Genomic DNA, 21,311 nt, shown 5'->3' with positions numbered 1-21,311 from the left:
ACATAAAATTGCAGAACACCTTATGTATTTATATTCAACAGTTTTTTATTTTGCTTGTTTGTTTTGTTTTTAACCAAATCAAGTTGCAGACTACAGATTTAATAAAAGCCCCTTTATTCTACAGATTTTAGTTATTTTGTCCTTCTGTGTCCTGTTGGTGTTATGGCAGAAAGAAAGTCATGTTGGTTTGACCCAACATGACGGTACATTTTTGAGTTAACTTTCCCTTTACTTTGCAAAAAAAGACGAAGTCAGAACAAGATGAAAAACCAGATGGGGAAAGATTGGGAATGTGAGCTTGTTTGTTTGATCCATTAGAGAAGAATGTGACATTCCTTTCATACTTTAAACTGGAACATGAAGACACTTTAAAGCAGCTGTCATTTTATTGATGTACAGAAATTATGATAACAAGCAGCACACAGTAGGTAAGAGAGAGGGAGTGTTTAAAAGGCAACATCAGAGAATAAAGCAAACAAATTTGGGTTGGTGAGGTGCAAACAAGATATAGTGATCGACCGATAAACACTCGCACGTGTCCCTGTGTCCTGTTTATTAATCAATAACATCACCGCCATTCCCCGCCAGTGAAGTACAGCAAAATCTTCGTCAAGGGAGCGAGATGTGTTATGGGTGCAACGCCACACCAAAACTTCCCAGCATCCCTTTTGCGGAGGAAATGATGACGCATCATTTCGCTGACAAGTCAGCTGATTGCTGTGTCACGGCACTGGTTTTAGGCGAGTGCCAGCGCTCTGGCTATAGACGTAGAGTCTTTTTTTCTCCCAGACGCAGTGCGGCACAGCCAGAAGACTAGAGTGGAGGCACAGGAGCTCACAGCTGCAGTCTACTGGCTTGTTTCGGGGAGCTCCTTCGTCTCCGCTCCTCTTCGCCGCTCAGGGATCATTTTTATCGGGCGGCGCAGCTGAAAAGAGCACAGCCAGGAATGATAACAGGAGCAAAACAAACTCGGGGAAAACTTGGATTTTCGCTCCTTCTGAAGATATAAACAGATCGTTTGGAGAGGCGAGCTCGGATCATATTTTCGTCTGCCTTCAATTGCATACGTACATCAGGGTCCTGAACGAGATTCCCGGGTTGAGAAGTCGAAGAGAATGGTTTGGATTCAAGTCCGTTACCTGTCCGTCCCATGGCAAAAACCGCCTCCCCCCCATTGTCCGGACGTCCGATGGGCCCGTCTTGCATTGACTGCGTCCTTAAGTTTTGGCAAGGTGGCCACTCTGCTCCGAGGTTAAGGCAGCTTCGGTCGTAGTCCGTGTCCAGTGGGCAGGGCTGAGCCGAACAGAAACGGCGACGCAGCAACTGAGCTGAGCTCAGCCAGACAGACAGACGCAGTGACCTAAATCAGCCCCAGCCATGTCTGGACGCAGTCAGAGCGAAGCCGACAGAAAGCAAGGCAGAGCGAGAGTCCTGATGGGGAGTGCGGCGCGCACATACTCTCTCCTACATATACTCACACTACGGTAGGTTTAGACGACGACACGTCAGGTCGATTACCTTTTCTTTCAGTTTCTCTACTTCCTCTATAGTTCTGATGCTGTCCTCAGCTGAGCTCTCTCAGTGGATTAGATGTCTGTGGTTGTGTTGTTATCTCTGTGCTATAGGGATGGAGAGAAATGGAGAGAGCTGAAGGGAGGGGGGAGAGTTCTCTCTCTCTCTCTCTCTCTCTCTCTCTCTCTCTCTCTCTCTCTCAGCACTGTTTTATTTAACTATGTGTCTGCGCTGATATCCGCCATCCGCACTCTCGGGTCCAGGTAAGAATTTCACTTCTTCGTCAGCCTTCGAAAACACACAATGTGACATACACTTTTGTCTGAGCGAGCGGAGATCGGTGGTTTGTTTACATTATGCACACCACCTTTCGCAAAGCATGCCGCTCCTGTACATAAAAACATGACCATTGATAACATTTTGAAGTGCTGGACTGTGTTGGCAGCGCAAAATACATACCGAAAAAATATACACTTTAAAGAGAGTGTTCTCCCAAAAATGAAAAAATCCCCAAAACTGTATTTATTTATTAACCCTCTTGTCAACTTGAACTTTTTTAACTTGTATAACTTTCTTTCTTTTTCTTAACACTAGGGATGCACTGATACCATTTTGTTAAGATAGAGTACGAGTACAGTGGGACCATTAAAAATAGAATAGCTTCATAATTACAAACAACTCCACCTTCATTTATGTGATTTTCTCAACTTTTAAAGCAAATGTAATAACATTTCAGTCAGTTCTGTCAGCATCGATTCTAAACACTTTTTGTGTTCCACAGAAGAAAGACTCATATACAGGTTTTGAATGTTAATAAATGATCTGGACCTCATTCACTTGCATTGGTTTTGTGTCCATACAATAGAAGTTATAGGGGCCAGTGCTGTTCGCATGGGTTAAAGCAAAAAACAATCCTCAGCCTGAACTTTATTTTGCGGGGTTGCGAGAGAAGAGACATACTCAGGGTTATTTGTCAAATAAAAAAGAACATTATCTGAAAATGATTTCCCTGGAAACTAACTAGTAACATGCAGTTTTTGAGCGTATGGATCACAGTATGACTCGGAAAAAGTGCGGGCTTTATTATAACCCCCAAAACCAGTTTTATGCAATTATGGCATATCTTAACATATCAAATTTAGCCAAATTCATCATAATAAAAATACTTTTTGTCTTAACGGAAATATTAATGATTAATGGTGATGATATGGCACAAGTCACATCCAAAACACATAGTAATGAGATCACAGTTGGTCAAAGCAGGTTAGCATGAATGAGCCCTCAAAAAAGCAAAAAAAGTATAAATATATATATCAACGCAATCTGACCCATTTGACAAGGTGGCTCATTCGTGTGAATTCCTATTTCCTCCGATCTCATTGTACTGTATGTTTTGATATGATTTGACTTTTCCCTTGTGACGTTTGTTTTAGTGGCGGGGTAAGGGGAGCCATTTACAGTTATTTTACCACCTCGTGTTTTCAGCAGAATTAGCATTTGCAGCAGTGATTTTAGCGTTTGGGGTTAAGTAAGATGTTGGTTAGCCTCATCCTAAAATATGTACGACTTCTTTTGATATCGGGTTATAAATATATACATGTTAATACAAACGCAGTCTGTGTAATGAAAGTCGGTGTGAGCGACATGAAAAGAAAAGGGAAATTCGTGTCCACCAACGCGAACCAATAGATGACATTTCGTGACTATCACGAACTGACCTGTGACTGGGTTGGGAACTGATATCCAGAAACTTTTTATAAATCGAACTCCGCAAGCCAGAGTTTGGCACAGTGTAGGACTTTAACTTTAAACCCTGTGTTCGGTTGAAAACGTTCCTCAAAATATCTTCTTTTGTGTTCTGCGTTTGAAAGAAAGCCAGAAAGGTTTGAAATTACAAGAAGATGAGTAAATGATGACAGAATTTTCATTTCTAGGTGAACTTTATCCCAAATGCATAAATGTAAATAAATATCATGTTTTCAAATGTAGATTGTTCTCAGCCATACACACTTTAAAGTAAAAAAAATGTAAGAATGTCTGTTAAGTGTGTTACCAAGTAAAGCATTTGTGCTTAAAATCTCGGCAACAGATATAACACTAAAGTTTTATTGCCTCAGCAATTCATTTTCTTGGCAAGTCTCTCCCATGCTCAGCGGGAACGCGACGTTGATCACAGGGGAAGAAAGTGTAGCCACAGGCGGCGAGCCGATTTTTAGCACGTGCCTGCTCAGATTCCACCTGCTGTCGGATCACAGACTCATTTATTAGTCATCGCTTGGGAAAGTAGAACTTTACAGTTTCGATTGAATCCACCTGTGCGTCGAGCCGAGTAAGAGCTCAGCTCTCACACTCAGCCGTTGTTGATGACAAGTCCTCGAGGCATTAGTGTAAGAGACTCTCAGGGAGAAGTTACAGGTGTGGGATTACATTTGAATACGTTTGCATACTGTGAGAGCTGTGATCTCGTGGCATGTTATATCAGTGTCAAATACAGTTGAACACACAGCTCAGGCATGAGAACAACTTTGTCGGACAGGCCCATCTGTTCAACGCGGGTGGCGAGGAGTAACTTTAGCTTATCTTTGCAGGTTTGTCCCAACCCGAGCTTTTCTGCCAATCTCATATTAACCTTGAGTGCCTATACATTAGTATTGCATACTTCGAAGAGTATTTAGTTTGATCAAATTTATAAAAGAGAGATACAGCTGTCCGACGAGCTGTTGGAGGCAGGCAGTACAGAACGAGCACACAATACATCATCTCACTATCCCTTCGTGTTGTTTAACTTATGCACATACTCGCCAATTGCCAAAAAACACAACAATAGGACTTAGTTTGATTTATCGCATGCAGTTCATGTCCGGCATCTTTTAGCGCTAGGACCGCGGCATCTATCAGTTTCAAACGATCTCCAAATCCAAAGATATATCCACCATTTATATAACATTCATCACCGAAATGCAGTGAGCAAACAAACACACATCAACTTCCGTCAGCCGAGTGAAGTGGCATTGATGGGCGTGACGCGTGGGTGTGCACTCTCTCTCATGCTATTACGTGGACGTGGTCTTTCGCTCGGTGGACGCTTTTCCAGGAAAGCGGGATGTTTACGAAACAGGGATTCAGAAATATAAAAAACTTTCAGAAACAAGTTAAGAGTGCTGAGGAGTGTATCAAGCACAGAAATACTACATCATTCGTCCTACTTGTTTTTTAACAAGTTGACCATGTTTAGCCAGCAAGTTTAACAGTGTTAATAAGTCAAAATGCATGAAATATCATGTTACCCCATCTTTAAGATGTAGATTAAAAAGAGCTCATCGCTTGGTAAACATTATGACAGACAATAAAAGCCCAGGTAGAATTAGCAAAGTATCAGCTAAACTAAACTATTGTAACTTTTTGTATTTTATTATACCTTTATTCATCCATAAAGTTCCATTATTAAATATAAAATACATCAAAATACAACATTTAAAGGTGTCATTTGACGTGGCTAAAATGAATATTATTGTTTGCTTTAGATGTAATACAATAAAACAATTTAAGGTTTAAAAACGCTGTATTTTCCACATACCGAGCATGTTTGTATCTCCTCTTTGCTCCGTCTTTCCTAAAACGCTATATATTAAAATGCTATTTTACAAAGCTCATCGCTCTGACAAGCGAGGTGTGCTATGATTGGCCACACTAGTGCGTACTGATTGGTCGAATACTGCACGGAAATGTAACACCTCTTACCATATTCGGAACATCAGATTCCAAAACTACTGACATGTGATAAAATGGCATCGATCCTTTCTTATCAATTCGAGCCCAAATCTGATCCGGAAAAATGAACATCAAGCCGATACAACTTTGCCACCGTGACTCGAGCAGGATGTAAAGGATTGGTTAAGAGTAATTGACTATAAACAAACAACCATATACATCATACAGAGTTTGTGTGAGATAGAAACAAGCTCGCATTACAGCAGGGAATGGCAACATAATAAATGCCACAAGTGCTTCGGCCCTTCTTGATCAACCAGTGTTACGCCAAAGACAATAAACCCCATTATAAACACGACATCTGTTGCCTCTAGTTGGAACAGAATTACAGATTATTAGGACTTATGTTGTCTTTTTTGCCAAGTTGCGCGCTTGTCGCATTTGCAGATCACACAAAGAAGAAACAACATCATCAAATACTTACAGGCTGCGAATCTGAAGCGCCCGACAGTCCTTGCAGAGTTTTAACTGTTGGAATTGCCCCACTTTTTAACAAAAGCTTCCGTGCATAGCCGGTCTTGATCGCTCCCAGATTCGTGAAGCAATCGTTGGTGAAATGCTCTACACAAACCTGAACATTTGGATTGTACTTCTCTGGAACAGTGTTAAAAATAAAATTTAACCATTAGTTTTTGTGGTGTATCATCTTTTGGCAGGGCAAACAACGAAACACAGCTGCAGCCATGTTGCAGTGATGAGATTTACAAAATCTAAATGCAAGTAAGGTCTTTTTCAAATTGTTCAAATTATAAATTCTCCGGGTGTGGTTACACGAGGCGTTTCAGGCAGGTCTGGGTGAGCATTCGTTTCTAGATAAAATACATATTTTGTTCCAACACTTACATTTTTGCATTTTGCAATTTAACGTGTTTAATACAAGCATGGGCAACTTATAACACACCAAAGACAAAGAGAAACATGTATTTCTGGCGAATCACCGCTTTAAAGCACCAATTTTTTAAACACGTACCAATCTGGCAAAAAGACCAATGATATGTTGAATGATATGATTCTCGAAGAGAGCATTGCTTTTAAAGGAACAGTTCCCAAAAACAAAAGTTCTGTTTATCGCTTAGTCGTCCCAAAGCCATTATAGACGGTTTCATCCTAACAATATATCAAACGTTACTGCGCATGCACATTTTGTGATTCCTTATTTAACTTCCGGTAAAGATTCCCAAACAATAGAGTGTCTGTAGATTATTTCTGATAACAAATCAAAAGAAACCGGGAAGAACCGTTACTTTGCTAAACTTGTCTCTCCAATATTTTGAATTTAGACTGTGACAAGCTCAACCGCTAGATGTCAAGGTCTGTTTAAATGCGACCAAATACATGACCCATTCAACAAATTGTTAATTTAATAAAATGAACATACAACAAAATTCTACAAATTGCCTATTTAAATCAATTATTATACAGTAAATTAATAATACAATTGAATATTCACATAAATTAAGTATTTTTATTTAATTAAATAGCGCGTACAATGAAACGGTCTATAAACTCATATTGCTGCTGTCAGACCAAAAGCTTGTATCTCCAAATCTACCACTTTAGAGGAAATAAAAGAGGATACAATACACTTTAGGATACAATAATCTACCCCAAAAAAGGTATAACATTAAATGTTTTTGTACAAAAAAGTAACCTTTAAGGGTGCCACCCCAGCCCCAAAGGAGAACAATTAAAAAAAAATACAATTGTGGTCACTAAAAGTCTTCAACATATCAGGAGCAACAAATATAATTCAGCTGGATTGTAAAACGTTGTGTCTGTGAACTATTCCTAACAGTTGATGTCTTATGTCACAGTACAGTTCCATTTGTTATGCTGTATCTGTAAATTTTGCTTTTCTTTCATGTCATACCAGAAACTGGGTCACTCATTACACCTCGTGCCAAACCCCACTTTTCCCCACTTGTTCCCCATACACACACAAGGCTTTCATTTGCCAGCTCCTGCATCAATGTAAAGCAGTTATGTTGCTTTTTGCTTAATACAGTGCATTTCAAAACTCGGCTTTGAAGCTTGGTCATTTTCCCAATCCCGTTATGTTCCAAATCATTCTTAAACAATTTAAAATGTGGTAGCCATTCGAACCTCCAACCCGTCCACACGCACACCAGGCCACAGCAAACGGCACACATCTGAATATACTTGAGGTCGGATCCTTAGACTATAACTGAGTTTACAGGCGAACAAGCTGTAAATAGCTTTACCCCTTTTCCTTATGTTGCGGATTACTTTCAAACCAAAATCCAACAGACAGCAACACTTTGGCACAATTCAATTGGTTTTGGATCTCTCCGAGCGTGCATCCACCCTCAAATCACCCCAGTACGACATTAAAATAAACAGTAATCAACAGACATCCATGTGATTTTCATCATCTCAACAGAATCCAATCCATTTCTAAAGATTCCTTAAAATATAAATCTTCATGCTTGTGGCTTCAACCACAGTCTATAGTTGGCATTAATGCATCACTGATAATAGTTTGTTACTGACAGCAGATTGCTGTGCACTACATGTAGGTCACTGACATATGAACTACACAATCACAGAGGACGCACACCGTAGAAAAACCAGCACCCTAAAGATCATGCACAATCACACGCTGCCGTGAAAACCAGGGACAAATACATTCGGATTCAATGTAGCGAAAAAACGCACATTTGCTCAATTGTTTGAGGTTGACAATTTCAGCACGCCACGAAACACTGATTTGCATTTTTATATCTAAAGGCACGCTGCATCATTTATAATAATGCATGTTTCTGCCCGGCCGTGCTGTTTCTATCAGTTAAGTGTCTTTCTGAATGCATAAATAAGCAGCCGCGTGGCAGCTGACTGGCTTTATTATTGTCTTCATTACACGCTGACAATAAGCAAATGTGTGGAATGCACTTGAGGGCCCTTTTTGCGGCTTTATCACAGGCGTGTAATATTCAGTCAGGCTCATGTAGGTTTGTAAAGCCGGCACGAGGAGGTCTCGCTGTTTGGCCGTGGTCACCGGGCTGGTTATTTCCCTTGTGTTTTCTCTTTTATAACCACCTGACGCTAACTCGCTGTAATATCAGGTACTCAGAAAGTCAATTGAATTACATGTGTACATGAGAAGTTTTTATTAAAAACAAGACTTGTAATACTGTTGGAAATCCAGTTTGGATATATACTAAAGATTTCCAGTTATTGAAGTCAACAAAAATGGAGTCTATTTACTTTGTTAGAGCGCGTTACTAGTTTCATGGTGAGTAGTCCGAGTTAATCCACACTTTTGTAATCTTCAATCAAAATCTGTACATGTAAATGTTGAATGGCCAGTCAGTTTGCAGGGGATGAAACATGCTGTGAGTCTAAATCAGATCTATACCCTGTATTTTCTTATTGGGGTTAAGACCACTAGAAATGTCCCATCAAATAGTGCACTATATAAGGGTATAGCGAGCATTTTAGATACAGACATGAACTACGCTTTGCTTCTTGCTATTGCTAGTCAGGGGTTTCAGAAGAGGGATCTGACCTAAATCAGAGAAATTGTTAAACATAAGGTGCGTCGCATATTTATGCACTATTCTACAACATCTTGTAATATTTACAGTGCGAAAAAATGTGTTCACATTGAAAATACCAAAACAAACTAAGCACCCGGATGATGCACTCATTGTACTGGAAACTGAACTCAACGGTCGCAGTTTAGCTTGACGTAACGGACGAGAGGTGGGACTATCATTCGCTGTGCGATCAAAGCTCACCTGCGGAGACGATTGCGCTTTAGCCGGCCAGTGACTGAAGTCATGTTGGACAAGTAACGCAAGATATTGAAGATATTGTCGCAATTTAAAACAAGATCATGTGACGAAAATAAAAAAATAAAGTTTGTAGAAATTGTTGCTACAATATATAAGCAGATGCACATAGTGTGAAAATACGGATTAAAATCAGAGCGCCTGTCAATAAGCTGCTAGTTGAGATCACAGTTATTTGGCCGCTATAAACACACTAAATGTCCTGTAAATGCTGGTGATGCATAAGATTTATGGGATCATGATGTGCTGAATGAAAAAAATAACTTAATTCCTTCAAGCCAGATCAGGAGGGAAGTCAAAGTCGGAGCAAAATAGGCTTATAGTGTCTGCCTGTGCGGACTACTGGCACTGCAAGCATCAGTCAAATTAAAATGCAAGCGTCAGTAAAATTTCGGTCTTCGTCAGAACCGACTTACACGACCTGCTTGTTAAGCGATCAGGGAGCAGGTAGAGATCATGTATCGGCGGATTCGGCCCTCTATTACTACTCCTGGGATTCCCCGATGTGAAACTTTGAATATCAAGCCGAATTTGATCCACTGAATTTGTGGAAGGGAATTTTTAAACCGAAATAATAACGACTGAAAATTGTTTTAACGGTGAAATTGTGTGCGAAATATTTCAATTTGAAATATTCACAACTTAATTATAAAACCTTATGAAAAAATGCAAGCACTGGTAATGCAACAGATTTATTTTTATTAGTGGTAATTCAACATGCTTTTTTCTTCAAAGACTAATGGCATTAAAATACTTCCATAATTCATTTACTCACTCTCATGTTGTTCCAAATCTGTGCAAATTTCCTCCTTCTGACAGATATTTGTAAGAATGCTTGTAACCACACAGTTCTTGGCCACCATTTACTACCACAGTAGGAAACAATCGCATTAAAAATGTCTTTGTTTCTGTTGTAGGAAAGCAAACTCATGGGGCACTTTTGACGACCATTGAAATTTTATTACTATGGTGGTCAATGGTGACCAAGTACTGTTTGCAATTGCAAGCATTCTTCCAAATATATTTCTCTGTGATTACTAGAACAAAGACATTTATACAATATAAATAATTAGAACAACTCGGAGGTGAGCAAATGATGACAGAGTTGTCATGTTTGAGTGAACTGTCCCTTTAACCTTGGATAACCCAAAGCACCAGCCATTGAAGACTAGCCAAAATGGCTCTGGCTTTAAGAGAGAATTGTCAACATTCAATGGACACTAATATATAAATTCAAAGCTAACAGACACCATCTAAAAGTAACAAATCCAGATGTCATGAGGTCCCAAAAGGGAAACAAAAAACATGCATTGTTGAAGTAAAATTCCTTCACAGTTCACTCCCAGCAATGTGTTTATCTCAACAGATAAGTTTACACAGCTCATCACAGCACGCTAGCATAAACATCATGCTTCTCAGAATAACTTTACAGCTTGCTTCTTCCTCTCGCTCTATGAGGCATTATAGGGCCCAAAATCTCTTTGGTTACGCTGTGGCATCCGGCACCCACAGACAAAAGTTAATCTTCACAAAAGCATTGTTACGCATCCACCCCACAGTTGAGCTCTGCTCTGCTCTGTTTGTGTTTGTGTGTTTACAGTAAAATGCAAGATAAAAGGCCTGCCGAAGAACTTTGTGTCTCCACTGTGTTTTGATGTGCGCTTCTGTGCAGATGCAGTTTTCGGGCGATCAACAACAAGCTTCTGTGGAGGAGGAGAATGTGATATCTGGACTGAGAATCTGGTGAAGTATCTCATATCTTTCAAGGTTAGCCTCAAATCCCGAAGGCACCATGATGCAGCTGTTCCTCCAGCACAATGTCATTTTGTTGGTCAATGTGGCATCTGTCAGCATCTGTGAAGCCAGCAGAAGTCTAGAAATTTCAATTGAGAATGAGCCTGTGCCAGCTCATAACCTTCATTTGGAAAGGACAGTCGAATACTTTCGCGAACAAAACAAGACAGGACATGAATCACTCAGAGTGGGACCAGACTATTACATCTTTAGTGTTGATTTTAGTGGTCAGTCTGAAGAACGGATTTCTCAGAACTATAATTATTATTATGATTCCAAATAATTTATATACTTTAATATTTTAACATGTTTCCAAGACCAACTTTTGTCAGCCACCCTATTCACATTAATTTGAATGACATTTACGCATAACAATAATCTCATTCGTATTATTTTAGGAGAAAATATCTGATATCAAGTCAATATTTAAACCCAGTGACTTTACTTGAAGAGTTTATTTGCAAAAAATTCTCACTTTTAAAATATTATTTTTTGTGTTATGTTTTTATTGTGTCACACCAATAATGTAACTATTTTACGATGTGGCTAATTGGTACGATCTTAGTGGCGTTTCACATTTCGCCTCTAAAACCGTGCGGGTATCGTGAGCCACACTGCTTTCTCCTTTTTTCCCCAAAGCGGCTAGTTTGAGTTTGAGCCCTCCTAGCGTCTGTCGTTGCTAAGCAGCCATGGCCCACGCTAGCCGTTGAGGCGAAGTACCTTGCAATAACTCTGTTACTACATTTATTAATCCTGTGATCATCTGTATCTCCTTCTTCACTGATTCAAAATGCTATATTGGTTGGTTGGTTCTTGTCACATGACCTGCAGTGCGAGTGCGGTATTCCGAAAAGTTGAAATAGTTTCATCGAGATGCGGTGATAAATGGGAGGGTCGTACTGCATGTGCATCCTGACAGTATCGCTACCTATTTGAGCGCGTCTACAATTTAAAATAATGAATATGTGCGTGCAAAATACGTGAAACGTGAATCAACCCTTATTTTAACATTTCAGTATGATTTGCTTTAGGGTCAGTGATGTTAGGTTTGGGGCGGGGTTAGGGTTTTCCAGCAATCATTTGTTATTGTACGAATTAGCCACATTGTAAAATATTTATGAATTCCAATGAGATCAGGTTGGTTCGTTAGTTTTATTATTATTATTATTATATATCAATCATCAATCAAAACAACTCAACTGCAGTTTGATATAACTTGGAATGCAGAGTAAAGTCATGATTTTTTTTGCATATCAACCCTGTGAATGCATATAAGTTTTTCTCCAGTATAATGTGGACATTTGTGGTGCTTTCAAACGGCAGCTGCAGATTCTGCCTGGACATGCTCATGCGCACTGTTATCATCATTCATGTAATGTTGATATTATCATCATCAGCTTCGTCTGATGCCCACACTCCCAGACGGAGTCACGTGGTGTGAACTTGTACGACCTCACATTGTGTCTCTCGTATCACATGTACATAATAAGGCAAAGCATTACTCAGTTGTCTAGCCGACCATACACACGTTGCTCCCACGCTAGCATGCTAACACTTACAGACTGTTATTGTGCTCCTTCGGGGGCCTGCGCTGCACGAATAAACACTACACCAGACTGAGGGAAAGACTCCAACACCGTCGCGAACGACATGTCCAAGCAGAGAAACAGAGAGAGCAATGCTAATTCTTTTGAGAAACCATAGTTGAGAAGCACAGGAAAGCAAAGCCTGCGTTACAGTGTGCGCCAGCCTGAGAAGTCTGGCGGGACTAAGTGTTCACTCCATCTAGGACGCTTATCTAACCAGGCAGAGAAGAGGAGAGAAAAACAGTATTGCTGTAATTCAAGTGCTCTGGAGACTCTACGGTGAGAACATAAACATCTCACTGTTTGTTGTTTATGTGTCGATCTGCCCGGAGGTGGTCGGCGATCAGACCGAGTTGGAAAGCCCTCCCTTCTGCTTGATCTCAGTACACTAACATCAGCATTACTGGAGCAGAATGAACGCTGCTGCAGGGGAAAACCGCCGAGCTCACTGCTCTCTATCAACAGGATAACACTGACAAAAATGTTTACTGCACTTTGCCGACTCAAGTTTTGCTTGCGCAAGCAATTCACAAGTCACCCGTAACGAGTCTACATAAACACATACCGACACCAATAGAAATAAGCCCATGTTGTATAACTAATGTAATATATATATATATATATATATATACTGTATCAGGTCCAATCGCTGAGTGATGTATTGCGGTGGACTATATTTATGGTGTTTGTGTATTGTACTAGAGACAGTGGTTTGAAAATCATATTAGACCCTGAAGCGCATGCAGTGACAGATTTTTCTTTGTTTCAGCAAATCCATTTTGCTCCAGCCTGACACAGTTCATGGGGGAAGACCTTGGCCCTTCATCTGACCATGAAGAAGTATGTGAATACATAAATACAAGTGACATAATTGTAACTTGGGGAGTTATGATTTAAACTGTTTGCAGAGTATAAATGACTATACTGTTGAAGAACATATCTGAGTGATGAGGTAAAAACACATTAGAATATACCGGAGAGTCATTTAGAAATAACATATTGAACATGAAACTTCACTTAACTATGCTATGAGTCATGCTAGCAAAACATCTGTGAATGTTTTATAGCTAATAGTTATCAGGTAACACTTTACAATAAAGTTCCATTTGTTAGTAATCGCATTAGCTAACATGAACTAACAATGAACAATATAGGTTTTCAAATGTATTACTCTTCGTTGATGTCTACACATATCAAAACGCATTAGTAAATGCTATTAAATGAACATGAACTAAGATTAATAAATGCTGTAGAAGAATTGTTCATGGTTAGTTCGCTCGTGTAAGCTAATTCATTAACTAATGTTAACAAATACAACCTTATTGTAAAGTGTTTCTGCATGATTTCATCAGCATCACTTTTAGATAAAACGCTCTGTAAATGGCTGTAACATGGCTGGTTTGTATTTAAGATATACATTTTTTTTAATCTTTTTTATCAATTTTATCTTTTGTTGGTGTTAATAGTGACAGTGTATATACAGTACATGAAGAAAACCGTTGTTTGTGTAAATAACTGATTTACTGTCTTTATTAGAAAATTGAGCTGCTAACATGTGATCTGTGTCACCACACAAATTATCAAAAAACTTTTTATATTTTACTTAGATTTTTGTTTTGCTTTGCTGTTTTGTGTTTTGGCTTACACCGTGTCTACACCTGATGCGGCGCGATCACCAATCTATATAAATGACTGAATTGCTCATGACGTCATTATACTTAAGCTACCGCGCCGCCGTGTAGGTATGCCCAAAACTTTCTATTAAATGACGAGGGAGTTATCACATATTAATGATAAAACACTAACTTACCAGTCCCCGTTTTTATATCTAAAGTCTCACGGTACGTTCTTACAACGAAAATATCTTCAGCGTGTCAATTCTAGGCGCAATTCAAATCATTTATAAAGATAAGTGAGCGTGATGCGACACGGCTTGTTCTAATAGGATTGTCGCATCACGCCGCGCCGCGTCCAGTGTGGAAAAAATGTAAAAATATAATGGCTTCTAGTGCGCTCTATTGTCTCTTGTCACATCACCATTTTTTATTTATTCAACCAACGTTTTATTCATTTACATTATTTCACAATGCTTTATTCTGTTCAATGCTTTATTCTGTACAACATTAAATTGATGTTTGATATCATATCGTATTATGAATGTACAGTGTATTAATAAAGATTCAACATGCATTGACTAATCACATCAGCTACTTTTATACTGACTGACTGCTTCACATGGGATTTCATACGTTAGCGCCTTTTAACTTTGTGTGAGCTTTTTAATTCATTTACTGCAACTTCTGTGTTCATTTCAATATAACACGTTTCTAGCAGCGTTAAAACTTCTGAGGCTGTTAAATGTCCAGAGGTGCCATTAGAACAATGAATTCCGTTCATGGTAAAATGTACGGCGAAGCCTTTTTGTTTGAAAGAGCCTATTGTCACCGTGGAGTAAGTTTACCAGAGGGTACCTTTCCCTTAACTCCAGAACACCCCCCACGCTAATGTATTTCCCTTAACACAGTCCCCCTTTTAACAAGCATAACCCCGCGTGACACATTCTAACAGACTGCACACACATTTCTGTAATGCTCTGCCTGTCCTGAAGGAGCTCAATAACTTTACGACTACAGAAGCCACTGAATCAGCATTTCAAAGTGAAACTCCTTCCCACAAAGACCTTTGAATTGAAACAGAAAAGTTTCTCCCTCCCAGCCGTATCGGCTCAACTCAGATTGACCTCTCTCAATCTGTTGTAAGGAACGAGTGTAAAGTAAGACAGAGTTAATAGGGTTTAGGTCTAAGGGCCAAACCGCACTGGAATAGGAAGGAGATGGAGTTAAGAGAGAGAGAGAAAGAGGGCGAGAGAGAATGAGCGAAAGGAGAGAAAGAGATCCCAAAGGGAGGAGATTGAGTTTGGGCTGCCCAAGGAGATTCACGGCTCTAATTGGCCGAATGCCTCCACTCTGTGTTTCCGCAATGCCTTGTGACTTTCTAAAGTCTCGATGGACTCCTCAAGGTTACCGTCACTCTTCGTCTTATCGGAGTCTTATAAACCGCTGTAGCAAATCTGTGATGGACTACTGAGAATAGCTGGCAGAATATTCAAAATTGGAATTGACTGGCACGAACATGCACGATCATATACATCTGCAAGCACTACACTGATATAAATCACAAATCTACACAGCTTGATCTTATCGAATCAGGTAAGAGTTCAATATTGCTGTCGGAAAATAACTAGCATTCCTCATGTGTTTACACACGTGTTGTTTATGCCGGTAGGGGCTCGCTGTGACTGAATCCTGTCTGCACTAATCGCGTCATCTTCCTCTCAAACAGATTGCCGCATGTATGAAATAAAGAGGCTGTAATGAAAAGCACGCCCTTGATTCCACGAGCAGGCGAGGTGCGTTTTCTCTTTACCATTTCCATCGAGAGAAGCATCTCTCTCAGCTTCCTTCATGCACACAACCTCACTAACCAAATAAGCTCTTGTGTGTATCAAAATGAAATAAAGAAGTGAGGACTGCTTTCATTTTCCCTTGTGTATTTTCTTGTGTAAGATACAGGTATTAACCCGAGTGAAGAAATTTCACGATATTAAAATGGCAGCCGAAAAACAATCTTGCGTGTTTTTTCTATTACATACCCACAATTGCGTTTCTGTCGTTGCGGCATGATGTGGTGTCGTGTTTGCATATGTAACAGAATGAGCACGAAGCAATAAATCAAATCCCTGAAATATATTCTCACATCCGAAACTTGAAATAGCAGGCATGAAGAGATGTACATATTTTGCACCATCAATACGGCAGAAGTAACGTTATTAAAACATTTATGAGTGCATACAAAGTTTCCTAATCCCCATTCCACGATAATATTTATCTGCCAGCTATTTTCTGTTTCAGAAGTGAACCTTTCGTCGGTCAGCAATATTATCAATTATGCAGCGCTGTACACCGTCTGATGGAAATTCATTAAGAGATCAATAAAAATCACTTATGTCCAGCTGTAAAATCATTATGTATGTGACAGTAATCCTTAAGTAGTTCAGCAGGGAGAAAAGAACATTTTCAGATATTGATTCAGAAACTACCTTGCATTTTAGCAAACAATGTAACTGCAATTTCTATAGATTATAGCTTTGTGGGATTGTATACTATATTTGCAATTGACACACTGAAAAGTCATGGCGGGATAGAAATTGTAAATCATTTGTAATATTTCAGTCCATCAAATATGAATGATATTGCAGATCATTACGTTCTCTAATAGATCGTATCAGCAGTAAACACACATCAGATGTTGTAATGATGTACATTTTCAGTAGTTAAGGTGATTCTGTCATTATTTCCTCACCATCATCATTTCAAACCTGTAAGACTTTCTTTCGTGGAACACAAAAGAAGATATTTTGAAGAATGTTGGTAACAGAACAGCACTGGTCCCCATTCACTTCTATTGTATGGACCCAAAACCAATGCATGTGAATGGGGGCCAGTTAACAACATTCTTCAAAATATCTTTTTTTGTGTTCTGCGGGAGAAAGTAAGCCACAACGGTTTAAACTGACAAGCTTATTTTTTATGTGTATTTTTGGGTGAAAATGCATTTAAGTCAATGTGCCAATTTAAGAAATAATAGTTTTACAACCATTTACACTCAAGTTTCATGAATAAAAATTTGTATTATACTGTTGTCTGTAAACCTTTAGGTATTTAAGGAGTATTTTAACATACACACATACAGTTTAAATATAAAATATAGAGTATTAATATCTGTGTGGCGGTAATTATGAATATTCTGAGATTAATCTGACTAAACTGTCTTGAAACAACAGTGTAATGCTTCAGAACGATGGCTGGTGGATTGACAGGTTTGAAGGACAAGGAATGAATCAAACATTTTTGGTTTCACATATTTGGAGACCCAAGCAGCTTTATACACTAAAATGGCCTCGTGTGCCCAATGTTTCAAATCTGTTTAAAATGAAAAATCACCAGTGTTATTAACAAATGTATCATAAAAGCAAGTGATTATACACATTACTGTGAATCCCAGAACTGACATAAAGTACTGACAAATGACTTCAATGTCATTTAATATGATTTGGTTAATGCATATCTCTGCAAGCATCAATGCTAACCTGCTTTCAACAGATAATATTAGGATTGATCGATTTCCTTTCACATTCCATAAATATATTGCGCATTCTGTAGTCAGAGAGGAAGTATTGGTAATGTATGCTAATATAAAAATAAACAGATTAGAGATTAACGAAATAACAGCGTCCTTTGGGAGGGCAGAGTTAATACGCTTATCTGGTTGCAACAACAAACCATTTTAACAGTCAACATGTTTTTGAACATTTCACGATCGGCTGATCAACAGTGCTGCCATTTATCTTTCTCCAAACCAACCAATGAGACGTCAAATAATCAAACAAACTATTAGTCAAAGTCAACATGAAATAATATTCAATAGTTTACAGAAGTAACCAAACCGCATATTCAATGAAATGAAAACGGAGGGAGATTTCTGGATTGCAGGTTTCATATCCACTGCGAGTTGAGCGTAATAGCTTGCACAGCTCATGCGATGTGACCGAGAAAACGAAAGTTAATTCATTTATTTAAAATAAGAATCATCCATAATAATATCTGCACTTTTAATACCTACATTCATTACATCTCCTTAAAGGGCCATTACCACGGCAACGGGTTTCAGGTGGACACATGTCCCTGGATGTGTCTGGAGTGTTAGGGACGGACATCATGGGGAATCACAGATCTCCTCTAGAGACTCGTGTGAGGCAGTTGGGATTAATTGGTGCAGTTTGTTTCTGGTTGGATGTGGAAGGCTTGGCTTCATTCAACCTAAAACACATAATCAGTTTCCTACATGGCGCCATTTCTCTATCACACACCTGCCAGTAAAATGTCTCATTAACATCATGAGGGTGATAATGTGCTGTACAGGTATAACAACAGATATGTAATCTGGTAATGTGGGTGTCAGTTAAAGCAGTGAATTGTGGGATATAAAGTAAGCCTATATGTTTATTTGTGGGATGTTTAAATGATAAGGAGCTTGAGGTTGTGCTATAGTTGAAGATAAAGGTTGTTCTTATGCACAGATGTTATGTAGAGTGGTGTACCTGCAACCCCATTCACCTGTGACTATAATCTTCATTTCAACTTCAAGTCTTCAAGACAACATGTAGCTAATGAAAATGACATCCTTCATTTTATTGTAGTAGTAGCTATTTTAGAAAAGCAATAATGTGAATTTGTAAATTTGTAAAAAACAAAAAGTTAAGGATGTCATTTTCATAAGATAAATCTAATCTTAAAGACCTAGATCCCTATTTTCACGATCTAAGCGCCTGGTTTAAAGCGCACATCGCAGGTGCACTCAGGGCGTGTCCGAATCCACTTTTGCTAGTTTAACGGCAGGAAAACAGTCGGCGCACCTGGGTGCATGGTTGTCCTGATTCTCTTAATGAATAATGGGTGTTTTTGGGTGTAATGTGCAATAAACCAGAGTGTCATCTTCCATTCCCTTTAAGAGCCAGTTATATTCCTGACCCTATGTGTGAAATGCAGGCACATTAAAGGGATGGTTAACCCAAAAATGCCTTTCACTCTCTAGTTGTTCCAAACCTGTTTAAATGTATTTGTTTGGTTGAACACAGAAAAATATATTTGGACAAATGCTTGTGACCAAACAGTTCTTGGATCCTATTGACTACCGTAGTAGGACAAATTATACAATGGTGGTCAAAGGTGCCCCAAAAATGTTCGCTGTCCTACATTCTTCAAAATATCTCCTTTTGTGTTTTTATAAAGCAAATACTATGCTGGTCAATGGTGGCCAAGAACTGCAACTCCGCAACAAATAAAAGCAGTTAAAGAAACATTATCAACACTTCATTGGCCCTTCGTCAAATTCTCATAAATATTTAAATGACAAATACCGAAATAAATGTTTCAAAACTAAAACCAGTCACTTTTGTAATTAACATTCCACCAACACTCTTGCCACCGCCAGGTGCGTCTCAAAGGCTTGGTTTCATGGACGCCATTCTCTCTGATTCATTTGTGTTCATCAGCAGGGACGAGGTTGTTAAAGACAGTGAAGATCTCCCGTGCAGTCTGAGATTAAAGGGTGCACGCTTGTGTGTGGAAAAAGTGAGGGAGTCCCACAGACACACACGACTCAAGTCTATTTCCAGAACATAGACACAGATCAAACCTTTGATGTTCATTATCAGCCCTTAGTCAAATCATACCACCTAGCTGGATACAAGCTGCATACACGGCATGGAAGAATCCAAACACGTGTAAAGTCTCCCTCATATAAACACACTGACGATCAATGAGACTAAATAATGAATGAGCCGCCAAAAAAAATCTCTATTTGCACGAACACATCCATAACTTATGAACAAGCCTGCAATAAATAAGAAAAGACAGCTCCAATAGGAACGCATAAGGTGTTGTCAAAATTAAATGCATAGCATATTTTTTCCTCTCTCTCTCTCTCTCTCTCTGAAGGAACTGTAGAACAAACATCGAACATGAAATAACACTAATAATAATAATATCCTCCCAACCGCCCAAGCCCCGACATAGGAACTTCTAAGCAATAAAAATGTCCTCCAGGAGCCTTCGGTTGAATTGCCTCCCACATACAAGTTCATCAGACTCGGGGTCCTGTTTTCTGTGTAATAGCACTTGAAAAGGTCAAATGTGCTGTATAGTCCAGCAACCTAATTCTGCCTTGCCCTTTGCCATGCCTGACTTCAGCATAATGCCCCGAGACACATTCACTACACCTGACTCAAACGGACAAGTACAAACACAGACACACCTGCAGGCCTCATGCAGGGCATCCAAACAAACCCAGAGCCAAGAAACAACCATTCTGAGGTTCCACAAGAGCCTTAGTGAAGCAATGGGAGTGATTGGATGATAAATATGCTTCCCATAGGTTCTATGACTGAGCACTTTAATGTTTGTTTGCTACAGCTCCCTTTCCTTGCCGTTGCCGAAAACCTGTGGGCTCAATGCACAGTCAACCATTCATTGAGAAATCTTATTGGATATCATTTTTGTGAATGCTAAAACATTGAAAGATGTAACCTATTTACATTGTCTAACTTGTGAAGCCTTTTTTACATAGCTTGAAGGTACAAGGGTTGGCTGGAAGACTGCAAGAGGAGAGGGCGGCAGATGGCGTACGGCTCCCCTGGCGCACACGTACCCATGATGAGAACGCCTGTTCACACTGATGTGAGGGGACAAGCCAATCACACCTGCTGGCACCACGCCCACCCCATACAACCAACAACACTAGGAATGGGCGTCACTGCCTCTTTGCCAGCCAGTGCATCAGACTATCGAAAAGAAAGTTGCCAATAGCCGCTTTAATGGGGAGGGCCGGCATACATGGCGGATTAATGCTGTTTGTCCTTACAGATTTGTCCTTACAGAGTGATGCAATACCAAACATAGCGAAGTATGAGTACAGGTGCCTGAAGTGAGGCTTACTTGCAATAGAGGAAATATGTTGAAACAGCTTTTTGTTGGACAGAACTGTGAATCTATGAATGCGTTTCATTTGGATAAAGGCTGTTATGGTCATTAAAAATGTAGAAAATGAACAACAGACTTTTAACAAAGCAGTGAATAATAGAATATGAAATGCACATAAACAGTACAGAGGATTCCCATGCATTATAGAAACCTGCAACACAATAGCACAGTAAATATATAGACCTCTTTTTGATAATTATTCTATTGTTTATTTCATTATTTTCAATTTCAATTAT

The 21,311-nt window shown here is 39.3% G+C and overlaps 1 long non-coding RNA gene across 1 annotated transcript; it reads left to right on the top strand.

Annotated features, from left to right (window-relative positions):
• The first annotated feature begins 742 nt into the window (after positions 1–742).
• Positions 743–14,675, top strand: LOC306910254. The gene is made up of 3 exons (XR_013788146.1): positions 743–1,484; positions 10,768–10,862; positions 13,245–14,675. It is a non-coding gene; the product is annotated as an uncharacterized lncRNA (long non-coding RNA).
• The last annotated feature ends 6,636 nt before the right edge of the window (positions 14,676–21,311 follow it).

Source organism: Barbatula barbatula (assembly GCF_947034865.1).
Source record: "Barbatula barbatula genome assembly, chromosome: 21".
Taxonomy (NCBI): Eukaryota; Metazoa; Chordata; class Actinopteri; order Cypriniformes; family Nemacheilidae; genus Barbatula; species Barbatula barbatula.
Note: the sequence above shows the minus strand (reverse complement) of the source record. Positions and strands in the feature narration are given on the sequence as shown.